We start from the raw sequence: 16,593 nt of genomic DNA on the forward strand, positions 1-16,593 counted from the left end.
TGGGGAGGGTGGGGAAACGGGCCTGCGTGGGGCGGGGCCTACCAAATGATTGGCACCACAAGCTGGGTTAGCCTCTGGACGCCCGCTGGGCTCCCTCAGGGCTGAATGAATCAGGTCCACGTGGTTCCTGGCCACCTCTGGCTAGCCTGGCTGTCCCCAAGCCGCAAGGTGATGGTGAGACCCTGGTTTATCTTTTCTTCGTGCTCCGGAGCATTCTAGAAAACAACACAGTCTAGCAAGGTCTAGGCCTTGTAGTTCAACCAAAGAATACTATCATTCATTCATTCATTCATTCATTCATTCATTCATTCATTCATTCATTCTTGTGTGCATGATTGCATGATTAGGAGTGGTGGGGCACATGTGCTGCAGCTCGTGTCTGGGCATGTCAAGGATAATTTTCTGAGGAAGGTTCTCTCCAGAAGGGGATCGAACACAGACCCCCAAGCTTGCATGGCGAGTACTTTTATCCACTGGGTCATCTCACCCAATCAGTTCTGCACATTTTTCCTTTCTGTCAGTAACTCTTCTTGTTTTATAAATGGGAAGGTATTTCCTCAGTGTTTTGTCTTTCCCAAGCCTAACATCCTGTGCCCTGGTTTTGGGGAGAAATAAGGTAGAATGCTTGCTTCTGCATACTGACTCCAAATGTATTCCTAGCTCAAGGCACCTCCATACCTCAGATACTTGCTTTGAATTTGCAGAGCTGTGACACTTGAGATGAAGCCCTGGGTGTAGGGCTTAGACCACAGATGGGACCACCCTATAGACGCCTGAAGATATTTTTATGTGTAGAGCTTTATAAAGTCCTATTTATTAGGTAAAACATGTGGGCACAGAGCCAGTCATTCTCCAACTTAAAACAGAATCCTTGGTCTAGCACCAACTTTGGTCACCTGCCCTTTCTGGTAATGTTATACAGCTGGACTTGAAATTCAGTTCAGCAAGAAATTCAATACTGCAGGCAGAGCAACCGGAGCCTTCCTGCTTAGAGCCTTGTGGCTTCTACTCAGATTCTGCTGGGTCCTTGATGTCCTCTACAGAAAAGAATTTCAGAGTGAAGCAAAGTCATCAAATTTATAAGACTCGATTGAAGAGCCCCAAGTGCAGGCACCAGGGCAGGAGTGCATCTTAGCAAACAGAAGGAGCTGCACATGTGCCTTTGGGGTTTGAAGCTCTCCACATACAACTAGCTTTAAATATTAGGCAATGCTTATGCTGGTATGTTTCTTTTTGTTACCCTCAGAATTCTATCTTTCAAGAGGGAATTTTTTTAAGGTACATGATATGGGCTTGCAGTAGAGAAGAAAGTGCTACTACAGATAGAAACCCTTATCAAAGGGATGTACATAGGTCACAAGAAGGTTGGACCACCATTTTAACAGTCTTGTCTGTAATGATTCTCCAGAACTGGAGGGAAGTTCTTTTGCAGGTGACTGGTTAGTTATGAAGAAATTCTTTGGGCTCCAGGAAAGACAAACATAAGAATTGGGGATGAAGGGGACCTTTCCTGCTTGTCCCCTCTTACTTTCTAACTAGCTGCCCTGCTTCAGTTCCGTACTCTGAGACTTTGATCTTTTAATCTTAAGAGTCGATGATGCCTGACGCTTCTGTGTTTTGTATAAGGTGTAGTTTCTGCCTCTTTAGGAATTCTAATTCTCTCCGTGTGTGTGTGTGTGTGTGTGTGTGTGTGTGTGTGTGTGTGTGTTTGTGTGTGTGTGTGTGTGTACATGGATGTGTACCCACAGATATGTGTTGAGGCCAGAGGCCAACACTGGCTTTTGTTTCTCAGGATGTCATCTAATCTATCTGTCTTCTGTCTGTCTGTCTATCTATCTATCTATCTATCTATCTATCTATCTATCTATCTAGTCATTCACTGAATGTGGAACTCAGGAATTTAGCTACCCAGGCTGGCAACTGAGCCCCAGGAATCTGCCTGACTCTGTTTCCCCTTCTCTAGTATTACAAGCATGCACTACCACACCTTGCTTATTTTATATGGTTCTGAGAATCAAATCCAGGTCCTCATGCTTGTGCCTCAAGTTGTTTAGCCTGTGTGATCTAAGAGGAACATGAGAAGGCCAGTTTAGAGATTGGAGGTCACTCTTTGGGAATCTGCAGTGAGATCATCATTTGGGACAATGGATTGTGCAGACAATAAGCACAGAGCAGGTTGTTGTGATCAGCTAGTCTTAATGTCGACCCCAAAAGTAGAGGGTTTTTACTACGTGGTATTTGAGAGCTATCATGCTAACCAATCACTGGAACTCAAAACAGAGCATGTTGTTGCTTCAATTTCAGAATGTAAGTTTTGTGAAGTGTCATATACATACCCACCATTCCACATTCAAGATGGCATTCTGTCAAAATTAGTTTTGTAGGACGGCTATCACCATCATCTTAAGTGATGATGCATGCATTTGGCATTTGGCAGAGACAAGTTAATCTCTGTGAGTTAAAGGCCAGCATGGACTACATATTAAGTTCCAGGACAACAGGGCTATGTAGAAAGACTCTGACTCAAAAAGGAAAAAAATAGAAAAGAAACAACAAACAGAAAGTTAACTTTTGAGTTTAGCAGTGAGATCCCTTGGGATGGATCACTAGGGCTTTTTTGTGTGTCCTTAGTGATTCCAGTTGACATAAAACAACTACTAATGTTATTTGAGGAAGAGGATTGGGAACTAGATGATTTTGCCGTGAAAAGCAGATCACTGTCTATGCTATACATCTGGGAGATGTGCAGGAGGACTTACAGTTTTTATCCAGTGTCTTTGCATTCAAGGGTGACCTAGAGTCCATTGCCCAGTCCATCCTGGATATACCTGTTTGTGAACAAAGGTTACTGTCACAAAACCACTTGGAACCAATACGAGCAACCTGTCTGGTTCCAGGTCTCCAAATCTATTTGGTATCAGAGAATCAATTTCCTTAGTAATATGGTTGAATTACAATCAACATCAAGGATCCATCTGAACTGTCAGGTGAGTATTCCATACTCTTCAAAGGAATGGCTTCTTTGTCCCCCTGAGAAGGGAGCCAGCTAACTAACTGTCCTGTCACAGGAAGTCTATCTGTAGTCATCCCCAATCTGGAAAGGTCCTTCCTGTATCTGTGATTACCTGGTCCAATTGGAGAAGCTATGGAACATTTGTTTGAAGTTGAGCCACAGACTCACTACTAAAGAAGAAACTTGCTGGGTTGTGGTCATGCACATCTTTAATTCCAACACTCTGGAGGCAGAGGTAGGTGGGTCTCTGTGAGTTCAAGACCAACCAGGTCTAAGGAGTGAGTTCTAGTACAGCCAGGGCTACAGAGAGAAACCTTGTCTCAAAATAACAACAACAACAACAACAACAATAACAACAACAACAAAGAAGAGAAAGAGGAGAAGGAGGAAGAGGAGGAGAAGGAAGAAGAGGAAGAGGAGAAGGAGGAACAATCTTTGTCATTCTAGCATAAAGGAGGATGAAGCAGGTTAATTGGGGATCAAGGTCAGCATCTTGGCTACATAGCAAGTTGAAGGCCAGCCTGGGTTACATGAGACCTTTTCTCAACCAAGGAACCAACCAGCCAGCCAACCAACCAACCAACCAACCAACCAACCAACCAACCAACCAACCAGCCAACCAACCAGCCAGCCAGCCAATCAATAAGAAAGCAAACAGATAGACAAACATGCATACATAACATTTTCATGAACTGGTTGATGAACACTGCTATACCCTTGACTGGTATATAAAACTGGAACTATGACATACTCTGTATTGAGTTGTTTTTTTCCTTTAAAGATTGAATTTTGGGCTGGAGTGATGGCTCACTGGTTAAGCTCATGAGCTGGTTTTCCCAGAGAACCTGGATTGGACCACCCAGCACCCACATGGTTGCTCACAACTGTTTGTAACTATAGTTCCCGGGGACCCAATGCTCTCTTATAGCCTTCAAGTACTTCATGGGTGTGGTACACAGACATGCCTGCAGACAAAACACTCATATACTCAAAATAATTTTGTAAATGTTAGTGTGTATGAGTGTGTTGCATGTATGCATGTCTGTGTACCACACCCATGAGAAGAATATTCTAGTGTGAGCTATCAGGGAAGACTTTCTTGAAGAATGAAAAAAGCCTCATAAGTTGTATGGTTGTCTAAATGTCCCTGGTAGATCCAGACTGGTGGAGATGAAGATGTTCTAAAGAGACACTGTGTGCTTTTGTTTCTCTGTCAGACTGTTCAAACAATGGGCTGGAAGAAATTGCAGTTCCCCAAGACCCTCGTTCTGGAAGAAGAGAAAGATTAAAGCCTGGACCAGCCAGAGAGGAAACTTATCTCCTGGAACTTATAAACCACTGTGCAGAAGACATTCCAGTCTTAAACTGTAACCTCGGATCAGGACCCTGAAGATAGACTTGGCAAGTTGCTGGACCTCTCTGTCTCTCTTCCTAGTGTGTTCATATAGAATTAATCCCCCTCTTCTGCCTTTGCTATCAATTTGAATCTATTAATCAACTTATCCAAGATAGGTGCTTGAACCTGCCTTGTGATACAGGCTGTAACCTTAAGTTCAGTGACACTGGTGTCTGTATGATCATGAAAGTGATTTCATAATTAGATCATAAATGTTCACATTGCATCCTTTTTCTTTTTTTCCCCCCGGAGCTGGGGACCCAGGGCCTTGCGCTTGCTAGGCAAGCGCTCTACCGCTGAGCTAAATCCCCAACCCCTCACGATGCATTCTTAATTGAGATTCTTCTCTTTTGCTCTAGCACAGACACTATGTAGTCCCTCAAAGCTTCACATAGGGAAACTGAGGCTTCTCATGGATAGCAGCAAAAACTGGGGCAAACACATCTGCTTTCAGTTAACCTCATGGAAGCTGGGGAGACAGATCTGAGACAGGTGTGGCCATCCCTCTGGGCCAGTTTTAACAGGGTAAGTTTCTCCTATACCCAGAGAGCATCTGTTCAGTCTCAAGTGAGGCCTCCCAAAGCTGACCTGGGAAGTGCTTGTGTGTACAGCTGGTTTCCTGCCCTCTTGCTGGAGAAGAGGCTGGCCTTCTGACCTGCCAGGCTGTTTGCTGTGTTTCTAAACAATGCTTACAGTCCTGCTTCCACCCCAGTGAATGTGTTGTCTCCCAGCATTGCTGGAGATCGGGGCAAGAGGCTTCATGGTCTTCCTGCTCTTTGCCTGGGTTTTCTACTACACTGATTATATTAACTAGATAATATTATATTATCAATATAATTATAAATATAACATAATTAACTAGATAATATATTATCTACATTATTCATGTCTCTCTATATAGATATATCTGTATAATATAATAAGATTATATTAACTAGATAGATAATAATTTGATTATTAACAAATAACTAGGTGATTTGAGAAGGTTAAGTGGAGGGTTTAAGATGTTTCAACAGCACAGACACTAGCTTCCCTTGCTAGCCCATTGCTGGCCACCAATCAGATCATTTCCTTCCTTATGGCTATAAAATGGAATACTTCAGCCTATAAGAACAGGAGGCCATATCTAGCTTGATGGATATTAACATTAGGGGCTTGGTGTTGTCACACAAGAGCACAGCTCTCACCTCAAAGGGGATACAGACATAGTTTATTCTGGAGGCCCATGTGACTATGGCCCAGGATAACAGATTCAGGATACCCCAGATTCCATAAATCAAGGTAAATGTCAAATACATTGGTGGAAACATTAAGTAGACATTATGGAAATTACAGCTGCTGCATTTCTTGTTTCGTCCATGGCCCCTTCCTCCATTTTCAGAACCAGCAGCAGTCAGATCTCTCTCTGGCCAAAACCCGAGGAAGTTTTCTTCTGTAGGACTGAGGGTGACTATATGACTGTAATCCCATACTGAGGGAGAATGGGGTAGAACCCTGGCAGGACAGAGGAGACATTCTAAGTTCTAAAGAGAGGCATTTGTATTCCACCATGTAGAGGATGGAACCAGTGGAGATGAGCTGAAGGCTACAAAAGACCCATTAAATGGCTTCCCAGCCAAATCTGTGTATTGGGTAGGAGTCAGCTCCTTGTAAGGGCAAGGGCCCACAGCCAACTACAAGCTAGTCGTGTAACCTAGGAACAAAGAGAACATAGTTCTCTTAGGGGCCAGTAAAAGGAGCTAAGGGGGAGAAAAAGAACGAACTAAAACGAAGTCAGCATGTGACTATGCCTGTGATTGGGTAAAAAGCACAAGGAATGTGTGAGTCCACATCAGCTCGGCCTGTGACATACCCAGAAAATAACCGATTTCAATAGAATCACCTCAGTCTTTGTTCAGTGTCTGCCGTAAGTCCAATAACATGTCCCTAAATGACACAGCTCAGTAGCAACCCTGTCTGGGGACCCCTCCCACTTTAAGAAGCTTTTCTAATTTTTATCTCAATAAACTTTCACTCTGTTCAGCTCTTTGTCCAAGTTTCTTATTCCTTATCAGCTTGAGAGACTCTTTCTCTGTGTTGCTCTGATACCCTAGTCCCCTAGGTGAAGTTCACCAGCGCCAGGAAAGGTTCTGTTGCTCTCAAAGATCTGACGACAGTATCTCCTGGACTCTGTCTCATAATTTTCTATATATTGTAAGACTGCTACGGACACACAGGAAACAGCCTCTCTCTCCTCGTACATCCAAATTCGAAATGAATTCATTTTTTTAAAGACCAGTTTATTTCCTAATCTCTTTTGGAATCCAGAAAATCTAGGGTGGAGTTTTATGGGCCTGAGTGTCCAAGATCAATTGCAAACATTCTCCCCATTTCTGGTCTTTAACTATAACAGAGCTCTCTGTTGCCATGTGACCATACATACATACATACATACATACATACATACATACATACACACACAATACATACTAACATATACTAAGTGTTTTCCCAAAGCATATATACCTATGATAAAGTTTGACTTATGAATTAGGCACAGTAAGAGGTTAGCATTACTTAAAAATAAAATAGAACTATATATCAGAATAAAACTTCCAACTTCTCTTGGGGTTTGGGGCTGTTATCGAGTACACTAAAGATTACTTTCACATAAACACTGCAGCACAACGGTCATCCATGTGATAACCGAGATGACCTCTAAATATTGACAGGAAGGTAGTGTACACAGGATGGATACCCTGGACAAAATGGTGACTCGTGTTCTGCATGGGACAGAGCAGGATGGTGCAGATTCTCTTCGCACTACTCAGAGTGTGTGCAACTTTCAAACTTCAATTGTTTTTGGAACTTACCATTTGATATTTTCAGGCAGCGGTTGACCACAGACAACTGAAACCACATCAGATTTAAGTTCTGGAGATGGTGGGGGACGGCTTGGAAAGCATTTGTGCTTGGCTCATACAGTTTAGTCACTTGTTAAGTACGTGGGTGAATAATGTTGTGTGTTCAATGGCTGTATATATTCTTTAATTAAAAACATCATTCCCATTGTAGGTTTATCATAGGTATATATGCTTTGGAAAAACACTTAGGATTTATCAGTATGTATGCATGTATGGTTGGTTGGTTGTCAGGTTGGCTCCAGGGGTCTTGAAAAGTGACCCTTAGGAATGGGTTGACTACTGACGATTGAATCCCCAGAGAACTCTTCACTGCCTAGCTGATTCACGTTATTCCTCTGAGATACCAAGTGGGTTCTCTATTACTTCTCACCCTGTGGCCCGATCTGTATGTAGGATTCTCCACCAAAACCTATGCCCTTTCTTTTTGTCCACTCTCAAGCCCTGCACTGGAGCCTGCCGTGTTCAGAAGGTTGGGGCAAGGTCAAAGTGGGTTACGCTGTGCTATTAGGTGGAGAGGAGGTCTGAGCACAGTGGAGTCCTCAAGATGCCCTCTTCCTCAGGCATTAGCAATTGCTGAGGGTGCCCTATTTCCCAGGCTTTGTTAGCACTGATAGGACTTTGTGGTCCACATGCACTTATTACTGCGCTCCCAGAGATGCTGAGATTATATGGCCTTTCTTTGTATTTACAGAGAGATACCTGGAGAAGTGGTGTTTGATTAGTTAACTGACACTGAGTGGAAACAGAGGAGAACAAGGCAGGCCATTCAGAAGCTCTCCTGGAACCTGAATGGAGTGAGGTTTCTAGGCTGAGGGATGTGTATTTATTTGGTGACATGAGCATCTTTTGAGATGCTAATGGGTTCTGGGGCTGGGGGCTAGGATTCAGAACCCCATTGCAACTGACTCTGAGCTTTGCCTCTTTGGTGTGTTGCCATTAACTCCTCTTTGAGCCATACACTGAGACTAGGAATATGCCACTAGATGGCACTAAGTTTGTGTCTCTGCACCTCTGCTCAGCAAGGAAAGCCAACAGCAATGATGGTAGAGTGAAGACATCCAAATCAACACCAGGACACAGTTTTTAGGGACAGTGAATGCATTCTGTTGGAAGAAATCCCACAACCTTGGACAGTTTTCCATGTCATTCAGTCCAAATCTCCCTGTCATTTCTACTCCCCAGAAGACCTAGCCACTAATGTCCCCGGTGTTTGACCCAGCAGGGCTAAGCTAGGAGGTTTAGCTCTATGTCCTGGATCCAGTCACAAGGAAAATATGCCCCCTACCCCTGCAGGGGTGTGTTCCCATGGAAGGGTGTCTCTGTCTCTACTGAAAATCCAATTGTTTGTTAATTGTGCTTGGCTTATTTGCTTGTAGGCAGAAGGAGCAGAGACTGGTTTGGGTTTGAAGGTTGGGTGGCACGTGTGTGTGGTGTGTGTGGTGTGTGTGTGTGTGTGTGTGTGTGTGTGTGTGTGTGTGTGTGTGTTGGGCAGCATGCCCTGGTATGTGTCTAGAGATCAACAGACATCTTTATGGAGTTGAACATCTTCTGGCACTTGTACATGGGCTCCAGGGATCAAACCTGCTGAACGCTGGTGCCCAGTGTTCTTTTTTCTTTTTCCTTTTCCCCCAAATGAAACTAGAAGTTCTCATCTGAGAGGACTAAAGGCAATACAGGACCTCATGTAGTGTGCATGGCCCAGTGTGACACTCAGTAGAAGCTTTCTCATGATCTCACTGCTACTCCTGAGGGATCCCAGTTCTGTTTATTTACGTCTGTCACCTGCCGACCATCACAGGGCTTGTCATGTGGCTGTCCTCCTTATGTGCTTTTAGCAAATAATCAAACTTGTCACAACTAGAGCTCGAGCACATGGATTTTAACTAACTATTCTTTAATCGATGAAAATGTAAGATTTGTGGAGGATTCAGGTTATATTGGGCTATTTGGTGGTGTATGCCCGTGGTCCCAGCAGAGAAGAGGATCAGGAGTTCAAAGTCACCCTGAGCTACATATGAGACAAAGCTAACCTGGGCTTACAGGATACATAAGATCTTGTTTACCTTCTTCCCTGACAAAGAAGATTATATTATAAAATTCCCCCTGTGGTTCTTGTTTGCTGTACCCACCAGAGAAGACTGCTGGGACATAGGTTTAAGCCAATGGGAAGTCCTTATTAGCCTGTCAGTGACTATACTGGATGTTTGGGGTCCCACTGTAGTCCCAAGCTTTTGTCAGGGTGAACTTTTATTTTTTTTATTTTTTTTAATTAACTTGAGTATTTCTTATATACATTTCGAGTGTTATTCCCTTTCCCGGTTTCTGGGCAAACATCCCCCTAATCCCTCCCCCTCCCCTTCTTTATGGGTGTTCCCCTCCCCACCCTTCTCCCATTGCCGCCCTCCCCCCAACAATCACGTTCACTGGGGGTTCAGTCTTAGCAGGACCCAGGGCTTCCCCTTACACTGGTGATCTTACTAGGATATTCAATGCTACCTAAGAGGTCAGAGTCCAGGGTCAGTCCATGGCTTAGTTCAGGGTGAACTTTTAAGGACAAAAACCATGTTCTGGGTTGACACACTTCAGTTAACAAGAAAAGTTAGCCAGAAGAAGAACTACGGAAGCCAAAAAGCAAGGTTCACACATTTAGAAATTTCCCCGAACTATGGACTTTGATGGACTAGGTCTTTGTTTCACTTTTGGCAGGCGGTGCTGTCTGTGTGCTGAATTTTACAGCCGGAACGGCATTTCCATCAGAGTCTGTTACGTCACAGTTAGAGTCACAGCTGAGGTCTGTGAACCTATGAAGGTCTGGGGTCCTGTCACAGTTCTGATGCTCTAACTGAAGGATACAAAATTAAGACGCAGCTAAAGGGACCAGAGCAATGACTCAGCTTGCCCTTGTCATACAAACTGGGGACCTGAGTCTCACCCCCAGGATCTAAAGAAAAGTAGAAGATTACAACTTCACAAAGTTGTCCTATGATCTGCATGTGCACACACTGGCATAGCCCCTCCCCTGTCGTGCATACTTATAATAGTAATAGTTTAAAAAACCCTAAGAGTATACACAGAAACAAATACACAGAAAATGACTAGAATGTGGAACCTGAGATGTTTAGAATGAAACTGATCATTTTTTTTTTTTTTTTTTTTTTTTTTTACCAGAGCTCAGAATGAGCTTATGTCTGGACTTTTGCTGACAGTGAGCTGGGTCAAATGCTGGAAATTGGAGGGAAGGAGGCCAACTGTGTAGCACAGACACTGGGTGGGGGAGGAAGTTTTGAGGGTCTAGACAGTAGTGGGAGAGCACTGGGCTGCCTGGAGGTGGAGTCGGGGTGCCTAGACACAGAAAAGAGATGCACATGCCATTGTCTTGGCACCATTTGGCTTTTGATATTTTTTCTCCTCCAAGTTGGAATAAAGTTGTATAATTAAAATCCAGAAGTGTTATGGCTGCGTCCCATACCCAGTATAAGAGGTCTTCATATTACATCTCAAAGTTAGAGCCATCAAATGACTACATCATGAGGCCAAGGAACTCTCTCCCTAGGAGGAAGGCCCATTCCTGCACTGAACACTTCTAAGTGATATTAATACCAACTCTCCTCCTTGTTTTTCTCAGGGCAGCTAGGGCAATTCCAGAACCATGGAGACTGGGTTTCTTCCCTCTTCTAGGATACCAGTTATACTTAACAGCTGCTTTCACGTCTTAGCTTTGTGTTCAAAATTGTCACCACTGCCATCAAACTACTATGCAATGACCCCTGGCTTTTCAGCCAGCACCCAGTCTGGTTGCATAATTGGGGTGTCTCCATCCATTCCCCCAACCCCCTTCCCCTGCATGCTTTCCCCTCTGCTTTTCTGCTATGGCATGATGCAGCACTAGGGCAAGACCCCATACAATGTATGTATGTGATCTCAGTCAGAGGACTGAAGACAAGAGGCTACAGGAGAGCTCCTGGGAGCATGGTTTGTGTTGTGTATCTAAACAGGACTGAAGCCAGGAGCTTCTGGTTAACCTGTAAACAAATTAACTCTTTTTTCTTTGGCCTAGTCTAGTTTAAGTGGCATTTCTGACATTTGAATCTGAGGATCCTAACAGGAGCCCTTGAGTCCCCCACCCTTCCCTTCTGGGGTAACAAGTCATTATGCCCTCTTGCAGTGCTTACTGGGAGACCACCACACTCTCTTGTACTCCCCCCCCCCCGCCAATACTCTGTCTGCCTCCTTCTCTGGGTGAAATCTGGCTTTTCCTTCAGGACACCAGCTCCTTTGAAGACTCCCAGAATACTATAGTTCTGTGACAGTCACTAAGACAGTCCCTTCATCATGAATGTAGGGTCCATCTTAGCATTTGCTATAGTATATAGTAGAGAGAAATTGGGGTTGGGGTTAAGAAGAAGTTCAATAACAACAGCTACAAGGGAAGGGGCATACAATGGGCCATTCTGTAGTGATTGAAAATTGTGATCAAGGGGCTGGGGAGGTGGCTTAACTAGTAAAAGTTCTCCCTTCACAAAAGCATGAAGACCAGAGTTTAGACACCCAGCACCTATGTACATGTATGTCCACCATTCTATAATTTCAGAACACAGGAGGGGAAAATGGAGGATACCTGGAGCTAGCTGGCTGCTTAGACCAGCTGAATTGGTGAGCTCTGTTTGTGATTAAGTGAGAGATGCTGTCTTAGTAGAGAATCATATGGGAAGATTTGTGTTTCAATCTGACTTGCATACATACATCTAAACTTACACACACACACACATACACACACACACACACACACACACACACACCCCACATATACAGGGAAAATATGTTTTAGAAACATTCTTAATGATGTGGAGAAATACATTAAAGTAAACAAGTACCATCTTTACCTACCAAATGGTTGCGGGATAACAGGGGAAGAAGGGGGTATCATCATGTCAATTTTTTGTAGCTACAAATATTATATTTATGGATTCAATTAACCTCGAGTGCAAACACAGGGGTGGGGGATTATATTTGCGTTGACTATGTAGCGATCTCTTCTTGTTATCTCTTAAAGGACACACTATGGCATTCACATGGCATCTCTATTGCATTAAACATGGTGTCCTGACGTTCACAGGACAGTGAGCTTAGCTTATGGTCAAAACACTGTCATTTTCTGTAAGAGACTTGAGCATTAGACTGTACAGAGTATGCAGTCAGAGACTTGTGATTGTTCTACACATACCCACCCCTCGAATAAAGGGATGACTCTATATGAAAGAATTAATCATTTTCAATGGTAGTATTATTAATCATTTTCTATTATTTTTATGTCATATTTCAATGTTTACAATGAGAATATATTATACACAGTGTAGGAAGGAAACTAGAAGATATCTTGAGATGTCTGATACAGTATTAAGCATTTCATTCTTTTTTAATGATTTATTTCATTGTATGTGCCTTGGTGTTTTGCCTGCATGTATGTTTATGTGAGGGTGTCTGGTCCCCTGAGCTGGCATTATGAACAGTTAGTTATGAGCTGATAGAGGTGTTGGGAATTAAACCCAAGTCCTCTGGAAGAGCAGTCAGTGCTCTTAACTGCTGAGCCATCGCTCCAGATCCAAAAATTTTATTCTTATACCTGTCTTTGTGCTTTAAGTAGACATATTCCACCTTGGAGACTTCCTCTAAGGAAGTAATTGAAGGCATAAAATATGGTGTGTTAATATGTCCTTATCTGTAACCATGTAAAACTGAAATAATCGAACATTCTGAAATGACAGAGTGTATCACTTTCTCCAGATCAAAGGAAGACTCTTAAGCTTGTGTTATAGAGTGCCAGGCATGGTGGTGCATGCGTTTAATCCCAGCACTTAGGAGGCAGAAGCAAGCAGATCTGTCTTTGAGGACAGCCTAATCTACATAGTAAGACCCTATTTCAAAAGAAAACTGTGTCTATGAAGTTTTTTTTATAGCAAAGATAGCTTGTGAGTTACTGTGAGGTAAGAAAATGTAGATTATAATTACATGCTGAGTAACACTATTCCATTTTAAATGCATAAAAGCAAGGCAGCAAATGAATCTAGAGTACAGGTTATTTTGACTGGCATGACTCAGGGGGAACTGTAGAATACTCTTTTTATTCTTGTCAACATTTTTCAGGTATGATCATTAGCCACTTTTGTAAACAGGAACAAATGTACAATTATTTGAAAACATGGCACGTAGAGTTTATCAGTCTCTGGAGAACCTCCTAGGGTTGGGTGGAGACAGAGTGATAAACTACTGTTCTTCAGAGTCCCAGTGATCTCACTCCCACCTGAGAACAGAGCCTCCCCAAGCCACCCCTTATCATACAGAACATATGGATGCCAATCTAGCCTTGGCCCTAGAGCTCTTGCTCAGGGCTAAGGTCCTTCCTCAGGTTGTCTACTACCTCGGAGAGCTAGAGCAGAGGCTTTTATCATCTCACTCCACCCAGGCAGCCCCACCACAGTAGGGTGAGAGAGAACTCTCTCCCCGTAGCTTAGTCAACATCACTGAACTCGAGCCTCACCCAGGTCTCCCCACCCTTCCAACAGAATGGTCCACCCAGCTGCTGCCATGGCCTTTCTTATCTCCAGGCCAAGCTGTGCCTTGAAGTGCCTTTGAGTCCCTTGAGCATCTTTCTGGGGGTGGAAGCAAGTTACAGAAGCAAGTTATAGGCTTGGCACACAGAATCAGCTGCCAGGGAGCAGGTGGCTGTAAGAGGACGGTGGTGTTAGGGAAAATCCCATCTACAGGTGTAGCAGGTGAAGCCAGGTCAACATAGACACTGACCAAAGCTCTGGAGTTTTTTTGAAATAATAGCCTGTGTTCGAAAGCTGAGTATGGAAACCAGAAAGCCCCTCTACCCACGTTTCCTTAGGGATAGTGTTGGACTTACAGGCCACTTACAGCTATCTGTACGACCTTAAGCCTCATCCTGTTCATCAGCCAGTGTCCTCAAAAGCCCACTGTGGGTTTAGCCACTTTCAAGGGCAAGGGATGATCCTTACTCCTGGTGTCCTGTAAACCTCAATTTTCTTATCTGCGATACAGGGGGCTTGTCCAACAAGATCATAAAAACCCTATTTGCCTTCTGAACATGCTTCACTTAATGGGAAGGCTGGGGAACCAAGGCCCCTGGCTAGGACTATCCCATAAAGTAGGTGAGCACAGCCAGAAAAGAAGACAGAAAAACAAAAGACAGGGCTTACACCCTTGAAAGAAAATTGTTTTCTTACTAAGATTAGAACTTCACACCCTAGAAGGCTTCGATGGGTCCGTAGAAGAGAAAGGGGATGGAGACCTACCACACTAATCCTGGTGTGTGTTTCACCTTAGCTTTTGTATGGTAGGGAAAGGAGGGAAGGATTTGCATGTGTGTGTGTGTGGTGTGGTGTGTGTGTATGTACGTGTGGTATGTGGTGTATGTATGTGTGGTGTGTGGTGTGTGGGTGTGTGTGTGTGTGTGTGTGTGTGTGTGTGTGTGTGTCCCCATACATGCACGTATATCTTCATGGAGGGCAGAGTTAAATTTTAGGTGTCATTCTTCAGAAGTTAGTCTTTTATTTGAAAGTTCTTTACAATACAGTGATTTTTATAAAAGTTACAAAGTTATCTATAAGACTTCTACTACTAAGTCTGTCTGTACCTATGAAGAAATGCTACTTAGTATGTTCAACAAAGACTAATACTATTAGCAAGTTAGGAATAAATAGGAAATTGACCCTGTGTTGCCTCTGTGTGCCTTTCCATTCTGATGGAGAATTACCCATATGTCTCTTTTTCATTTTTTAATTTTTGTTTATTTATTTGTGTGTGCACATGCATATGCACATACCACAGCATGCATGGCGGGGGGTATGTGTCAGAAAGAGTTGGTTCTCTCCTTATACCATGTAAGTTGCAGGGATCAAATTCAGGTTGTTAGTTCCACTGAGCCATCCCTCTGGTGCCTCCACTTTATATTTTGAGATAGGCTCTCTTACTGAATGAACCAGATGCCCAACATTTCATATGGACTGGATGGCAAGTGAACCCCTGGAATCAGCCTGTTTCCACCTTCCAGCACAGGGCTACGAGGATGGGCTACATGGTGGTTTCTCCATGGATGCTGGGGATTAGGCATCAGGAAAGAGCTAAGTAGTTAGGGCAAGAAAGGTGAGGATCCAGGTAGGGCTGGGTATTCATGGCCTCCCTGGTATTGTTCACTGGCTCTCTGGGGGCTGATGCCATTGTAGTATGAACACCATGTTGGACCAAGGCAGATAAATAGCTTACATCAACTGCTGAGTTAGATATGTGCACAAAAAAAAAAACAACCAACTCTTTGCTTGCTTGTTTATATGTGTTTGTTCTTTTCCCAGAAAGAAGAGTCATGTGCCTTTCAGCTTTGAAATACCTCCTGGTTTCTTTGTGCTTCGTGGGTAATTATTATTTATAAAGATAATATGTGTTACAATGGTTAACCTATGGAAATGAACACTGACTATACAAATTGCTATTTGTAGTAATGACCAGACTATAATTCTTTTGTGGATAAATACAGGTTTGAACAATATAATCCCTACTCCTAATTGCACAGTTGAGCACGCAAGTTATGGGTGCTACCTGCTTTCCGGAACAGTCAGCCAAGTTGCCAAAGCGTTCATTTAGCTCTCTGGTGGTGACAGCACAGAATGATGGCTGTGGACTCAGCATGCCATTCACGGTCATTTTCCTGGTGACAGGATACCTGGGTTTTCTTGAAACCCCACGTTGAGACAGGAGTCTTAACTGCCACTCCCTCTCCAACCATAGCTTTTACAGAGTGAAGCCACCACAGGAACAAACACTGGCTGCAAAGTGTTGGCGTCAGGTTTTCACACAAGTGTGATGTCAGCAGGGCAGCTGGAGGTTCCATGAGGCTTGGACCTAGCAGTTGAAAGAGACTTAGGTCACTGGAGAGTAAACACCCTACAGATCTGGACTGGCACTTTGCGGGTAAGTAGAGGCCTGTATGTGACAGGCCAGAGCAGCATGGGTGTTGCTCAAGGTGCCTGAGGTCCCAGTGAGCATCTATCTTCCACCCTCTATCATGTCCTCCTGGGAGGACATACATGAATGTCGCCAGAATCATTTATGAAAGGTCTAACTGCTGCTGCTGCTGCTTGCCTCAAGAAAGTGGAGAGGAGGGGGTCAATGTCTCCTGTATCCTCATGCAAAGGACACACCACACTATACTCATTCCCAGTCCGGGCTGGGAAGATGCAGAATGCAGCTTAGAGTGGATCTTG

General features: G+C 43.7%; 2 long non-coding RNA genes across 2 annotated transcripts in view; both read left to right on the top strand.

Moving 5' to 3' along the window:
* The first annotated feature begins 61 nt into the window (after positions 1 to 61).
* Positions 62 to 16,593, top strand: part of LOC116913341 — a 26,410-nt gene continuing 9,878 nt past the window's right edge. Inside the window, exons 1-3 of the long non-coding RNA XR_004389607.1 lie at positions 62 to 174; positions 15,685 to 15,744; positions 16,118 to 16,300. This is a non-coding gene — a long non-coding RNA (uncharacterized LOC116913341). The remainder of the gene's footprint in view (positions 175 to 15,684; positions 15,745 to 16,117; positions 16,301 to 16,593) is intronic.
* Positions 1,837 to 4,414, top strand: LOC116913342. Its single transcript, XR_004389608.1, has 3 exons — positions 1,837 to 2,987; positions 3,069 to 3,248; positions 4,231 to 4,414. It is a non-coding gene; the product is annotated as an uncharacterized LOC116913342 (long non-coding RNA).

This window comes from Rattus rattus, chromosome 12 (genome assembly GCF_011064425.1).
Source record: "Rattus rattus isolate New Zealand chromosome 12, Rrattus_CSIRO_v1, whole genome shotgun sequence".
NCBI lineage: Eukaryota > Metazoa > Chordata > Mammalia > Rodentia > Muridae > Rattus > Rattus rattus.